We start from the raw sequence: 14,617 nt of genomic DNA, 5'->3' as shown, positions 1-14,617 counted from the left end.
AAGGGAAAGTGGGATTTGTCTCCAGAAATTATAATCTCTTTGAAAAAGGGACTTCAGAAAAGCTTTTTTTTTTTTCCCCAAAAGTGTTCTCTGCTTGTGGGCCACTCCTGAGGCATCAGACGCTGTAATTCAGATTCTGGTAAAAAGCCACCATGCTTGTTCCTTCTCCAATGCTGTAGCTCCTTCATTTCTGGGCTTCCTCACGGGACTATGGACTTGGTGTCAACACCAAAGAAGCTGGAAGAGATGGGAACATTAATTAATTGTCAAACTAAAATGGGGAAAATAGATAGTCCTTGCCTGTGGCATCACCAGGTAGCCATCTCATACCATTATACTATGTAGTTGTGTGTGGTTCGTGGAGCATGGCCACCTGTATCTCCTTTCGATGACAAAGCCACTGGATTTCTCTCTGTTTGTCTTACACGGCCTACTCTTGGCTTTATAGCTGGAGTGAGAACTTGGTGAGAAAAAGGGGCCTGTGTTATGCTGAGGTGAGGAAGTGGGGGTCCCGATTCCATTGACTATGCTGTGTGAGTTGGGACAGTTATTGCCACCGTTGTCAGTTTCTTCATGTGTTTAATGAGAAGAATAATAGTGAAAGATTGGAGGAATAAAATAGACAAACGTTTATAAAATCATCAATATGTTGCTTTGAATGTTTATTTTTGCCTTTGTGTCTACCAGAGCTTTTTCTGTTCCTTCAATAACTTACTGTGCTAATCTTTATATGTTTACTAATTTGTTCCAGAAATGGCTTTGGGGGCCAGCATTTTGGTATAACAGGTTAAGCAGCTGCCTGTGATACTGGCATCCCAAATGAGTGCTCGAATGAATCTTGGCTGCTCCACTTCCTATCCAGCTCCTTGCTAATGTGTCTGGGAAAATAGCAGAGGATGGCCTAAGTGCTTGGACCCCTGCCACCCACATGAGAGACCCAGATGGAGTTCCCAGCTTTGGTCTGGTCCCAGGTATTGCTGCCATTTGGAATGTGAACCAGTGGTTGGAAGTTCTCCCTCCCTGTAACTCTGCCTTTTAAGTAAATAAATACACCTTTTAAAACAAAACCAAGCAAACAAAGGAAATGGCGTAATTTGAAGAGAAATCCTTTAAAAATTATCAGTACTTAATTTCCCAAGATTTGGAGTGGATGAGAAGATTAGAAAAAGGAAAATACATTTCTAACTCCACCATTTGTGGAGTTAGAAATGTGCCAGGGGATTCCAACACAATCCCATCAAGATGGCATGTACCAATGCCATCGCACTAGTCCAAGTGATCGATTTCAGCTCACAATTGATAGCTCTGATAGGTCTAAGAGTCAAAGAGATCACACAAACAAGACAAGTATCTGCTAATACTAACTGATAGAATCAAAAAGGGAGAGAAAGATCCAACATGGGAAGTGGGATACACAGCAGACTCATAGAATGGCAGATGTCCTAAACAACACTCTGGCCTCAGAATCAGCCCTCAAGGCATTCGGATCTGGCGGAAGAGCCCATGAGAGTATAGCAGGCATGGAAAGCCAAGATATCATGGAAAAAAAAAAAAAAGACCTAAATGAATGATCTCTGTGAGTGAGATCCCAGTGGAAAGAACGGGGCCATCAAAGAAGGAGGTACCCTTCTCCGAAGGGAGGAGAGAACTTCCACTTTGACTATGACCCTATCGGAATAAGATCAAAGTCAGCGAACTCTAAAGGCTTCCATAGCCCTGACAACTCATGACTAGAGCCTAGGGAGATTACTGACGCCATGAACAGGAGTGTCAAATTGTTAAATCAGCAACAGGAGTCACTGTGTACTTACACCCCATGTGGGATCTGTCCCTAATGTGTCGTCTAAAGCGAAGTGATGCTATAACTAGTACTGAAACAGTATTTTTATACTTTGCGTTTCTGTGTGGGCACAAACTGATGAGGTCTTTACTAATTATATACTGAAGTGATCTTCTGTATATAAAGAGAATTGGAAATGAAAAAAAAAAAAAACAACCTGGTGTTAAAATGGAAATGGCATAGAAAATTAATTAATTTGAAAAAAAAATTATGTAGGTTCTCTGTCTTTAATGTGCTGTACATTGCTATTTAATGCTATAATTAGTAATCCAATGGTAGTTTTTTCACTTTATGTTGCTATATGGGCAAAATGTTGAAATCTTTACCTAATATATACTAAACTGATCTTCTGTATACAAAGAGAATTGAAAATGAATCTTTACATGAATGGAAGGGGAAAGGGAGCGGGAAAGGGGAGGGTTGCGGGCGGGAGGGAAGTTATGGGAGGGGGGAAGCCATTGTAACCCATAAGCTGTACTTTGGAAATTTATATTCATTAAATAAAAGTTTAATAAAAAAAAGAAAAAAAGAAAAAGGAAAATACAAAAATTTAAGACATTTTTATTTATTTTATTTGAAAGGCAGAGAGACAGAAAGACAGACGTCTCCCATCCACCGACTCATGCCTTAAATACCGTCAACAGCTGGGACTGAGCCAGGCTGAAGCTCAGACGTGAGACCCAGATCCCCCATATTGATGACCTGGACAGAGCTACCTGAGTTAGCCATTGCCTGCTGCTTCCCAGGATGCAGTGAGCAGGCAATTGGCATTGGGAGCATTGCTGGGACTTGAACCCTATCCTGGAAAATACAAAATTGATGAAAAATGTAAGGTGGATTGCTTATGGTGACTATCTTGATGCTCCAGTGAGCATATTTGATAGTAAAATATGCACAAAGAGCCGCTTGTGTGTATTTTACCATCTTAATCCAGACAAGATCCGTGGAAGAATAAAAACAAGAACAAAGCAAATGCAACCGAGTTAAAAAGAATGAATTACTAAACGTGAATGTTTTGAGTTTTGCTATAGCAAGAGTAGGAATTCTCTGCTACATTTTAAGACTCTGAGAGGTTTTGTTGGGTGGAGCTAAAAGATTGGAGTCATTGGAGTAAAATACAAAACCATTCCACATGCTCATTTCCTACCCATGGTGACTGGCCTCTAGCCCTATATATCAGGGCTTTTGTCCATGATCTCATCATTATTAATCCAAACATAGACTAGACTTTTTTTTATGAAGATTTGTTTATTTAAAAAGCAGAGTAACAAAGGGGGAGAGAGGGAGACAAGAGTACAAGAGTGTTCATTCCCCAAAGGGCTACGACAGTCAGGACTAGGCTAGGTCAAAGCCCAGAGCTAGGAACTCCATCTCCGTCTTCCATATGGGTGACAGGGGCCCAAGTACATCTAAAATTGTTATCCACTGCCTCCCAGATGAATTAGCAAGGAGCTGATTTGAAAGTGAGGAAACGGGGACTCCAACCAGCCATCTGATATGGGATGCCCATGGTTGCAAGTGGCAAGTGGTGGCTTAAAGTGCCGCATCACAATGCCAGATTCCCAAAATTTCATTTTGATTCCCAAATACTGTTGTTTTAAACTAAGGGGGCATTTGGTTTCTTTTGATGTGCATTTTGAATATAATTTATAAGACTCTGTTTCAGGATGGAGAAGGTATTGCAGTGATATTTAGGAACTTGCTCAGGAAAACACTCTTTTTCCCCCAAGAGGCAGAGAGAGCCCCCATCTATAGGTTCCCTCCCCCAGAGGACTACAAGGGTTGGGCCAAGGCTGGCCAGGAGCACATTTAGCCTGGAATGCAATCTAGGTCACCCACTGCTGCCTTTTAGAATCTGCATTGGCAGGAAGCCAGAGATGGGACTCAAACCCAGGCAATCTGATGTCAGCGTGGGCATCTTAGCTGTTGGGCTAAATGCCTGCTCCCAGGAAAAAGTTCTGAAGTGGGAACAAGATGTTGGTGAGCTCTTTCATGAAAAATAATGTAAGACTGTGGATTTGTGTCTTACCGTACCCCTCCAGAACTTGATGAAATGCATCACCTGGGCCTGAAGGACCCAAGGGGTCTGGATACAAGGCCCAGAAGTGGAATCTCTTATCCCAAAGTATCTGGTCTGAATTCATCCCCGTTCCACAATGCTGTCTTATTGTAGTGCAGGTCCCGGAGTTAAAGGCCGTGTGGAGTTGGAGGTCATGCCCTAAAGATAAGTGCAGGTGGGGATCTTGGGAGCACAGACTCTGCAAAAGGAATGCCAGTATTTTGGCTGAAAGCAGTATTTCAACTCTAATGAGTATACCTTGGCTGCTTGCTCACTGGCATTGGAACTCAGACTGGCAAAGAAGCCCAACTTGTCCATTTGTTGGGCTAGGACTTGGATGTATTCTTTTGGCTCTTCTACGTTCCTCACCTGGTCATGCCCCTGTCTTGGGCGCCTGCTCAGCTCCCAGACTTCAGCATCGCACCTGCTTTTCCCTGGCTTTCCAACCTCCTGGCTTTCCCAGTAGTCATTGGCTTTACCTTTCCCACCTGGCCTTGACAGCTTGCGTCGGTGCTGTCCTGCAATAGTTACTGGCTCTTGACTAGTAAGTCCTGAAGACAGCATGTGGTAGTGTTATGAGACCAGTCTGTCTGCTCAGTAAGCATCTAAAGTCCTTTGAAACAGAAAAGAATCGTAACCTCACTCGTTTTCTTGAACCAGTGTCTACCCTGGTCCTGGGAAACATCCCTGCACATGGGCCAGGGCGGACTCAGCACTCATGAGCCTTTCTCATATCTTTTCCCTCTATCAGTAGCTGGACACGGCCTCAGTGTACTGTTGTTCCGACTGAGAAGCAGTCCAATACTGGGAAGAATGGACAGACTTGGGATTGGACACTATTGGTTCAACGCTTACTTCTGTCAGGGGCTTTCTTGTTTGCGTCTCCATTTTCTCATCTCTGAGAGAAGGCTGCTTGAGGGAGTTTAGTGTTTAAGACACCTACACCCCACATCAGAGTGCCTCTGTTCTACTGGAAGCTCTAGCTCCTGATTTCAGCTGCCACCCCATGCAGAGTCCTGTGTGTGACCACATAGGAGCCCTGGATTGCCTTCCCAGTTCCTGCCTACAGTCCCAGCCAGCCTGAGCTGTTGCAGGCATTGGGGAGTGTACCAGTGGATGAAGTTACGCAACCTCTCTCTCTCTTTCTCTCTCTCTCTCTCTCGTTCTCTCTCATAAATAGATTACCTTTTAGAATTTTTCTTGTAATTATACAAATAGCCCAAGCCACTCCCTCACATAGAAAGAATTGAATTGTCATATATGATCAGAAGTGAGGGAACCTCAATCTTTCAGGTTCCTCTGCAGTTTATAAATGGGGAAACTCTTGATGTCCCAAGAGATAGGATTACATCAGTAGATGGTGGAATCAATGAATGGAACCACATTCTCTAATCCAACAATCTTCCAGTATCACTCATTCCTTTTCTATCTTGTGTTAATTCTATCTTGTATTGTCACTCTTGCTGTGATAACATATCTGAGGTAGGATACAAAATATTATGTAGAGGGTGAAAGAAATTTTTTTTCCAAACCTGAATATGCTTGAACTGGAAGGAAACACAGTAAAATGTTGAATGGTGTCTGTATTGTATATGTTGACATTACAGGTGTTTTTATTCTTTCAGTGTTTTCTTGTCCTTTTTCTCCAATAAATGTATTACCTCTACAGTTGTGAAACAAATATGTAGTATATAGAAATAACATTTTTGAAAAAAGCTGCATATAGTATGGATGAGAAACAAATGAAAGGGACAAAAGAGGAAGCAATTGGAAGGCTTTGAGTAAATTATGATTTTATTCATTTGCCCATCAAATGTTCATTAACTACCTAAAAGGTAAGGGTACTTCAAAAAGTTTATGGAAAAATGAAATTAAAGATAAATTTATTTTGCTGCAAAAAATACTTGAAAACCATGCATGACCTCAAGTATCCAGCAGGTTAGTAGGGGAGATACAAACATTTAGAAAATGTGTGACTTCAGAGTCTGTACACTAAAGTTCATATGAAACACTGGTGTTAAGTTCTCATTTAAACCACATAAAGATTGCTTTGAGCTTACTAGAAAATGGTTCTTGAAGGAGGTGGCATTTGATTTGGGCCTTGGAGAATGACGAGGATTTTGATAAACGAGGATGGCAAGGAGATAATGCTGTCTCCACTTATGCCTTTTCAGCTCTCCTGTAGCCAGCTCTGAATCCTGTAAGCTGCACACTCTGGCCTCCCACTGGATTGAAGGTGACCCTGTGAGAGAGAAGTAGAAATGATGGGGTTCCTAACGGCATGAGTTCCAGCCTTTTCCTCCTGGCATCCCCAGTGCATCTGTCTGGCATAAAGTGATTCTATGCCTGAGAAGTGCCTGTTAAGTGGATAAATATATTACCAGTGAAGTCATAAGCCAAAGAGGTTAGTAGCAGAAAAATCTTTCCAGCTCTACAGAAACACTGGAATTGACATTCAAGGAGGAACTTAAAAGTACATGGTGTAATTCTGCCAAGTTGGCAACTAGCCTTCCAAGGCACTGCCATTTCTCTCTGAATTTCCTGCCTTCTAACCCCAGGAATCGATTCTAACCATACTCTGTGAGGACCACATCCACCCCTTGACCAGAGCTATTGACCAGAGCGATGGGCACCCTCCAAGTATCTGTGGAACGAACAGACACTTAGTGCACTGTGATGAACACCATCAAGTGGCAGATGGCTGTTAATGGCTGTGGCAATGACTGTGATTGATGAGTGTCCACGGGGCCAGGGAGCTAAGTCAGATCACTGTTGAGAAATAATAGAATGAGGGCACATGCTATTTGGGTACCAAAGGACAAAGTGATACATATTAGTGTTCTTCAAAGAATTTTTAGAAAGTGAAATTAAAAGATAAGTTTATTGTGATGCAAAGAAGTTGAAGTCCATATATACTTCCCTGAACTTTTGGAAGACTCCTCATATACATGGATTTCACAATTTTGTGGACCAAAATAAGCTTATTTGTTTTAGTTCCATTCTCTAAGAACTTTCAAAAGTACCTTTTTAGAGTTCAGTGCTGTGAGATGAGGCAGTAAGAGCCATTTGGAACTTCCCTCATGGGATGTTATGTGTTTGAGAGACCCAACCAGCAAAGCCTGAGCCCTCAGAGAGTGGCAAAGTAAAGAACTGCAGTGCACTTCCTACAAAAGCACTAGGGGGTGGGCATTTGGTGCAGCAGTTAAGATCCCATTTGGAATGCCGACATTCCATAGCAGAGTGTCATGGTTCAAGTCCCAACTCTGCTTCCAATTCCAGCTTTCTTCCAATGTGCACTGTGGGAGGTAGGAGGTGATGGTCAAGTATTGGGATCCTGTCACCCACATGAGAGGCCTTGTGATGACTTCTTGACTGTTCTCTTGAACAGTTTAATTATGTATTGTCATTTCATTTTTGCTTTCTTGCCCTCCTTCAGGGAAGGCCCACATCTCACACTTCCAGGTATCCCTCAGGGTACCCATTGATGCTCCCAGAATGAAGGAGCTGCTCATCATAAATTTGCATTGACCAATAGGACACAGCAGCACCATGTGACCACCATATTGGGTTGTGATGGATGGAAGAACTGCCTCTGTTTTTAACTCTGCGTTCATGGTTTTGAAAACCCCAAGCCTGAACACTGAGGGTCTCATCTCACAACTTTCCTTTGAATTAAGATTGAGATATTGAATCCAGCTCCCCATTCCTGTCTCCATGCTGGCTGTTGACAAAATTCTATGAGTCTAATTTCTTCTAGCAAGACATTCAGATGAGCCTTGTCTGTGTGCTGGCCAGAAGTTTAGTTTTTGGCTCTCTTCTTTGCCCTCTTTTCAAGGCACAGACCATAGGTTTGAGGCATTTGGGGAGCAGAAGGGAACAGGAGGTGGCAGCGACAGGCATGGGTTGTGTGGCCACAGGTTCAAATCTCAGTTTTATTGCTTTTTGTGTGTTTGATTCAGAACAACTTGTTTACCCTCTGCAAGCCTTGGTTTCCCCATTTAAAAGCCATGGATAAGAATTCCTAGTCCATACTCCACTTACAGGGGTTAAAGATACAGCATCTAATACAGGACTGGGGCCGGAGTTGCCACCCAGTAAGTGCACGGCTGCTGATATAGACGATGTTTGAATTTCCATGGCTTGTCCATGGTGGTGATGACGCTGACTCCCTGTAAGAACAGTGTGAATATTTTCTAGATGAGTGCAAAGAGGTCTGGGAATGTCCACTGGATTTCTTGTTATTCAGAAATGCCATGACTAAGCGAGGTTGAAAACCCAAATTTTCTGTTTTTTGAACCCACAACATTTTGATATATGATGCTTGTTAGAAATTTTGGTGGATAAAACAATGTCTTTGAAGTACTTTCAGACCAAGTGGTAAACTACTTCTAAATCTGTTGTACAGAATGGTGTGTTCTTTAATTGGATTGTTGTGTTTAATCAGTTCGTTTTATACCAGCTCATGGACAGATACTGTTTTTGAGAAGAAAGTTTTAATTTTCCTTTCAACACCTTATTCTGTAAGTTTTGCTACCACCCCAATGCATAATAACCTAATGTGATTTTTATTGTCTTAACAAAAATATACAGAATTTCTCTTTAAAAAGTAGCTGAAACTTTTTTTTCCTGAAGTGGGTCTCCAAGGAAGCAGTGAATTGCCAGGCAATTACTTTCTTCCCCCTCCATGTAGAAGGCAAAATGCAGTCTTATTAAAAATCCTGAGAATGAATTCACTTAAGCTCCCTATGCAGGATGTTTTTTCTGACAAGTTCTGTCTTGAAAAAGTATGTTGTACAACTAATTAAGAAATTATTTTGACAGGGTGACTGTTTTGGAGCTCTGTGTTGTACACAACCTAATATAATCTAATTTTCTTCCAGTGAAGCAAAATATGTGGATTAAAAAAAAAAAGTATGGCCAGATAATATCAATAACAAGAGTGCCTCAATTTCGGCTGAGAAGAATTCAGGACGCAGTGAGCAGCCAATTTGTCTGGGGAAATTTGCTCTCAGCTAAGATGGCATAAAAGGTCTTACCCTTGGGCAAACCATTTATTTAAAAAGTTGAGCAAAAACATTTTTTCCCACTGCTGTAAGATTGTTCAGAGTTATCATTTCTATATGAGAGGATGCAGGATAGGAGGTAAATTGTTGCTGTCCAAAAGGATGGCAAATTGGGAGTGTTGGTGACGTATTTATAATTAAGCTCCATTCTGGATTTGTTCGAAGCAAGATTATGGATAAGTTGAGTGACTAAAAAGCCCTCACTGACAAACAGTCTTCCTGTGGGTTTTGTGTGTGTGTGTATGTGTGTGTTTATATGTGTACATGTGAACAGTTTCAAATAATCTGGCTCTTTTGTTTCTAATTAGCAATGCTTTTATATCTAGACAAGAAAACTTATAATGAATGTTATGAAATAAGTGCTACTTATAAAAGAATTTTTTCATATTGAAGTTTTTACAATAATTTTCATTCCACAGTAAGAACTATATTCCTGAAATAATGTGTGTTGGGAGTTATCTCACATCGTTGATAAGAATGCAAAGAACACCTTTTAAATATCCCATATATAAATCACGTTACAGGTCAAGAGCTAACAAGATTCTCAAAATTATAAATAGATAGAAATATTTTCATGTTTCAGATAGAACTAGTCAACCTGTATGGAGAGTCTGTTGCTAAGTGCTTTGCTAATTTTTCTAGAACGTTGGTTTCTAAATACTACTGAATCAAACTGAGAGCTTTTAAAAACTGCCCATTTCCTGGCCCCAAGCCAAACAAATGGAATCAGAACTTTCCTTTCATAAACTCCTCAGAAGTTGCAAATGAGAAGTCACAGTGGTGAGCCTGGTGAAAGAGAGGAAGTTGGCTGGAAGGAACTCTGTTTTTCTGGCCTGGTTATGGCAGCAAGAGAGGAGTAGCCTTCAGGGGACGATGATGCCTTGAGTCTTGGACATGCCTTCTCTGAGGTTCTCACGGGGGTGTAGGTGTAGACCATTTGAAAAATTTGCCACAAAACATGGAACCAGATGTCAGTGGTGAAGGCCAGATCACAGAGACATGGACTTCTGATTTGTGTGTGTGTGTGTGTGTTTTCATCTATCTGTCTAGATATCTAGAGAGGCAGGAGAGACAGAAAAAGAGGCAGAGAGGGAGAGTGCTACGTTCTTCTGGCTAATCCCCCAAGTGCTTGCAACAGCTGGAGGTAGGCCAGGCCAAGCCTGAGAGGTAGGAGAACTCAGACCATATTTTCCACATGGGTAGCAGGGACTCAACTGCTGGGCGGTCACCTGCTGACTCTCAGTACAGGAAGCTGGGATCAGGAGTGGAGCTAGGACTCCAACCCAGGCATCCGATAAGAAATGTGACATTCCAAACAGTATCTTAACCACTAGGCCAAATGCCCATCTGTGTCCATTGGTCCTTGATCACTTAAATGGCACATATGAGTAAGGTTTCCCATAATGAGAACACAGAGTGAGAAAAAAGCTTTGATTTTCAATTCATAAAATATTTGCAGAATGCTATGTGCCAGACACTAAACTAGGCATTGTGTGGTCAAAATGAATGGGTCTCTTCTCTTACTTAATTCCCGTTTAGTTGGTAATTGAGCATATTGAAACACAATAATGTTTTAGTGATGAGTGATGTGCTGCAGTGTAGGTGCTGGAAGGAAGCCTAAAAACAGTGGCCAGAAGAGGGTGCTGTCCTGGAAGCCCTTCATGTTTGAGATGAACACAACAAGAAACGAAATCTCTTGAGTGGTCAACAGGATTTGTCATGCTTGGGAAATGGGCACAAACAATTCTCAGAGTCTTTCTGCTGTAGGATTGCCAGATTTAGTGCCCCTCTGAAAAATAAACAAACGAATGAGGATACCCAGTTAAATTTGAATGTCAGGTAAACAGTGGGTAATATGTTAGTATAAGTATGTTCCATGCAATATTGGAACATACTCATAGTAAAAAGAAAATCATTGTTCATGTGAAATTCAAATTGTACTTTATGCCTTGTGTGTTTTTTTCTGCCTTCATGATTCAGTAATGATTTTTTGCTTTATTGTTGTTGCTACTGTTGTCACATACTATTCCAGTAGCACTTTCCAACATTGAAAGTGTTTTCATAGCCTTATAATAGCCCTATAATATGTATTTGTTCTATATACTATTCATATATATATATATATATATATATATATATAAATACCTTCTCACTGGAGACTAGGTCTATACTTGATGGCTGTTTCTTTGTCAATGAGGTATCCTCCAAGAGCATAATTATATTTCTCATGATGATATCCTTGTTTATTTTCATTGTGTGAACCAAAATATTTTTATACAACTATCTAATGTACCCTCCTGACAGTCCTCCGAGGTTCATAAGGTGTAGATATTTGTAATGTCCATTTCCATAAATGATACGGACATGGTGGGATTCAGGGAGCTGCCTAAGGTTGCTGAGCCTGATGGGATAAGAATGAAACTCCAACCCAAAGCCACTGACTCCGTGCCAGTGCTAGGTTACTGTGTTACAGGAACTCTCAAACAAGAAGCAAACTGGTCCCGTTGACATTAGCTTCTGCTTCCTCTGATTTTACTTGATATATTGACATAACCTATAAATTATATGTGTACAGACTTAAAATGTAGGGGCGGATGCCATTAGAACAACGTGTAGAGGGATGTACTTCATAAATCGGCTCCATTTATAGATGATTAATAAAGTCATTGAAAACTTTCAAAGATCTCATGAACAGCTGCCATTAACGAAGCGCTGCAATATTCTCTATAATTATGTGTTGATCACTAGATGTGTTCTATTCTTACAACTGCCATATTCGGAAAAGCATTTGCATCACGGAGTATATCCAGTTTGTTCCTTGGTGTCTGTGAACTTGGAGATAATGAGTTAAAACAGCTGAAGAAACAATTTGCAACTGAAAATTTAATAGGGCCTAGATATTTATGTAATCTATTGCCATGTATTTGCTCAGTAATATATCTCCTATATGTTTTATGGGATATGAATCTGATCTCTAGGAGTCTAAATTGAGGTTAGTAAATCTATCACAATGAGGAGGCTAGATTGTTATTAGAAGAACATCAACTTGTTATTTTTATGTTTAATACTTAATGAATGTCTGTTGTTATTATGGAGTTGCTAAAAATAGGGCCCAGCTTAGCAGGTAAAGAACTTCTTTCCTCAATCCGGCTGTTTTCCCAGCACCATGTGCTGCTCTCCCTAAGGATTTCTTACTTTGAGCTTTTAGCTCCTGCTCAGTAAATGATGCTCATATTTTCATGTTAAATGCTATGTTCTTTTTAAATTTTATTTTATTTTTCCGTTTTATGGAGTGTTATGAAAAACTGCTCACTTTAAGAAATTGACAGGTCCATTAAGAGGGAGCTTTATGTCTGAGAGTCCAAGTTCTGGAGACCCAGGAAGTGGAGGGTGGCAGAGCAGTCACTTTTATTGCAGCCAGAAATGATGGCTGCAAGGAGATGGGTTCGCATGATCACTTTCTATAAATCACCCAGCCTGTCTTTCTGTTCTTGCCTGCCTTAGAAGTCGGAAAGCTCAGAGTTCTTATACTTCAAATAAGAAAAGAACAGAAAGCTTCGGAGACTGGGTCCAGCCCCAGGGTCATCCAATCTAGTTGTCTTGGGGTACTAAGGGATGGGAGGGAGGTCTGGATAGCCCCTTGGTTAGTTTCAAAGAATATGTATGTCTCCCAAATGAAACAGCATGGGCTTTGTAGCCACAGCAGATGCGGCTGCGGATCTCAGCCATGCTTTTGATCAGCTGTGTAGCCATGACCGAGTTGCTTAACCTTTCTAATCTTTTAAAATCTATAACATGCTGAATTAATGGCTATATTTCATTATTCATCTGGCGGCAAAGAGAGACATGGTTGGGATCCCGAATTCCTCGCCAGCTTGAAGAGCCTTTGGACTACCTGCAGAGGGGGCATTCTGGAAAAACGCAGGTCGCTTCTATTTTTGGACCATAGCTCTGAGCGGACGTCTTTCCCGGGAGGGTGAAAGCTGAACGAGCTGCTGCCCCTCTCGTAGTGCACACTGCTCGCTGAGCCCTTGTCCCTTCTCCCACCGCCGCCTTTGGCATCTTAGTCCCCTGATGGGACAAAGAGGTACAAAGATAAAGCAGGGGCACAGCCTGTCCTCTTCCCCACAGCCCAGAGCGAGCCTGGCCTGACCCATCCCCAGTCTTGGACCCCTTCCTCCTGAAAGCCACTTACTCTTTTCAAGTTGGAGAAGCACCAAAGAGGAGCAGCTCTAGGCCTGTCTTGTGCCAATCACATGGATCAAAAATGTGGAAATCTGGGAGACTCAGAGACTCCCAGGGAACCTGGAGAGGAAAAGCCAAGAGAATGAGCTGTGTGCTTGAAAACTCTTTCCCCAATCACCATGGCACAGTTGCATGTTTTCCTTCCTGTGAGTCAGGACACACGGGAGGCTGTGGTGGCACTGCAGGTGAAGCTGCTGCCTGGGATGCCAACAGTCTACATCACACCACCTATTCAAGTCCCAGCTGCTCTACTTCTGATCCAGCTCCCTGCCAATGCACTTGAGGAAGCAGTGGAACATGGCCCAAGTGCCTGGGTTCCTGCCACCCAGATGGGAGACCTGGAAGGAGTTCCTGGCTACTGGCTTCCACCTGGCTCAAACCTGGCTGTGGTGGCCATTTAGGGAGTGAACCAGTGTGTGATGACGATGATATCTCCCAACCCCCATCCCTTTCTCTGTAACTCTGCCTTTCAAATAAATAATGGATCTTTTTTTCGGGGTGGCCAACACTGTGGTGTAGCGGATAAAGCCGCCACCTGCAGTGTGGACATCCCATATGGGTGCCGGTTTGAGTCCCGGCTGTTCCACTTCTGATATGGCTCTCTGCTGTGGCCTGGGAAAGCAGTAGAAGATGGCCCAATTCCTTGGGCCCCTGCACCCATGTGAGAGACCCAGAACAAGCTCCTGGCTTCAAACTGGCACAGCTCCACCCATTGCGGCCATCTGGGGAGTGAACAAGTGGATGGAAGACCTCTCTCTCTCTCTCTGCCTCTCCTCTCTCTGTGTAACTCTGACTTTCAAGTAAATAAATAAATATTTTTTAAAAAATTGGGTCTTTTCAAAAGGGGGCATTTGGGGCCAAATAATTCTTTGCTGGGAGTCCGTCCTCCCTGTGTAGTAGAGTGTTTGGCTGTACCCTTGGCCCCAGCTCTGCCAGTAGCACTTCATTGCCAGTTGAGACAAGCACAGACATCTTCAGGCATCGCCGGAAGTCACCCTCAGATTAGAACTACTAGGTGAGCAGAAAGAGGGGGTAATGGAATCCCTGGAAGTTGGGACGAGTCACTGATGCCTGCACAGCAGGATTCAATGAAGTGAGACGCGCATCCTGCACAGTGACAGGGATGTAGAAGGTGTTCAGTAGACTGACCCATCTTTCCCCCTGTGTTCCCTGCCTTTTACTGTCTGAGAATGTTGGGGGCTGACAGCTCACAGCCAGGTGTCTCCCCAGCACTTGCTGTCTGCTGCAGGACACTGCCTCCCTCAGGTCACCCCTTCTCTGGGATGGAAGGTCCTGGCCTCTTGCCTTAGTTGGAGTTATCTTTTTTTTTTTCTTTAAGATTTATTTATTTATTTGAAAGGCAGAGTTATAGAGAGGGGGAGCGAAGGAGAGAGAGACAGATCTTCTATT

This window comes from Lepus europaeus, chromosome 11, assembly GCF_033115175.1.
Source record: "Lepus europaeus isolate LE1 chromosome 11, mLepTim1.pri, whole genome shotgun sequence".
In the NCBI taxonomy this organism is placed as follows: domain Eukaryota; kingdom Metazoa; phylum Chordata; class Mammalia; order Lagomorpha; family Leporidae; genus Lepus; species Lepus europaeus.
The sequence above is the reverse complement of the archived record's forward strand: the minus strand, read 5'-3'. Positions refer to the sequence as shown.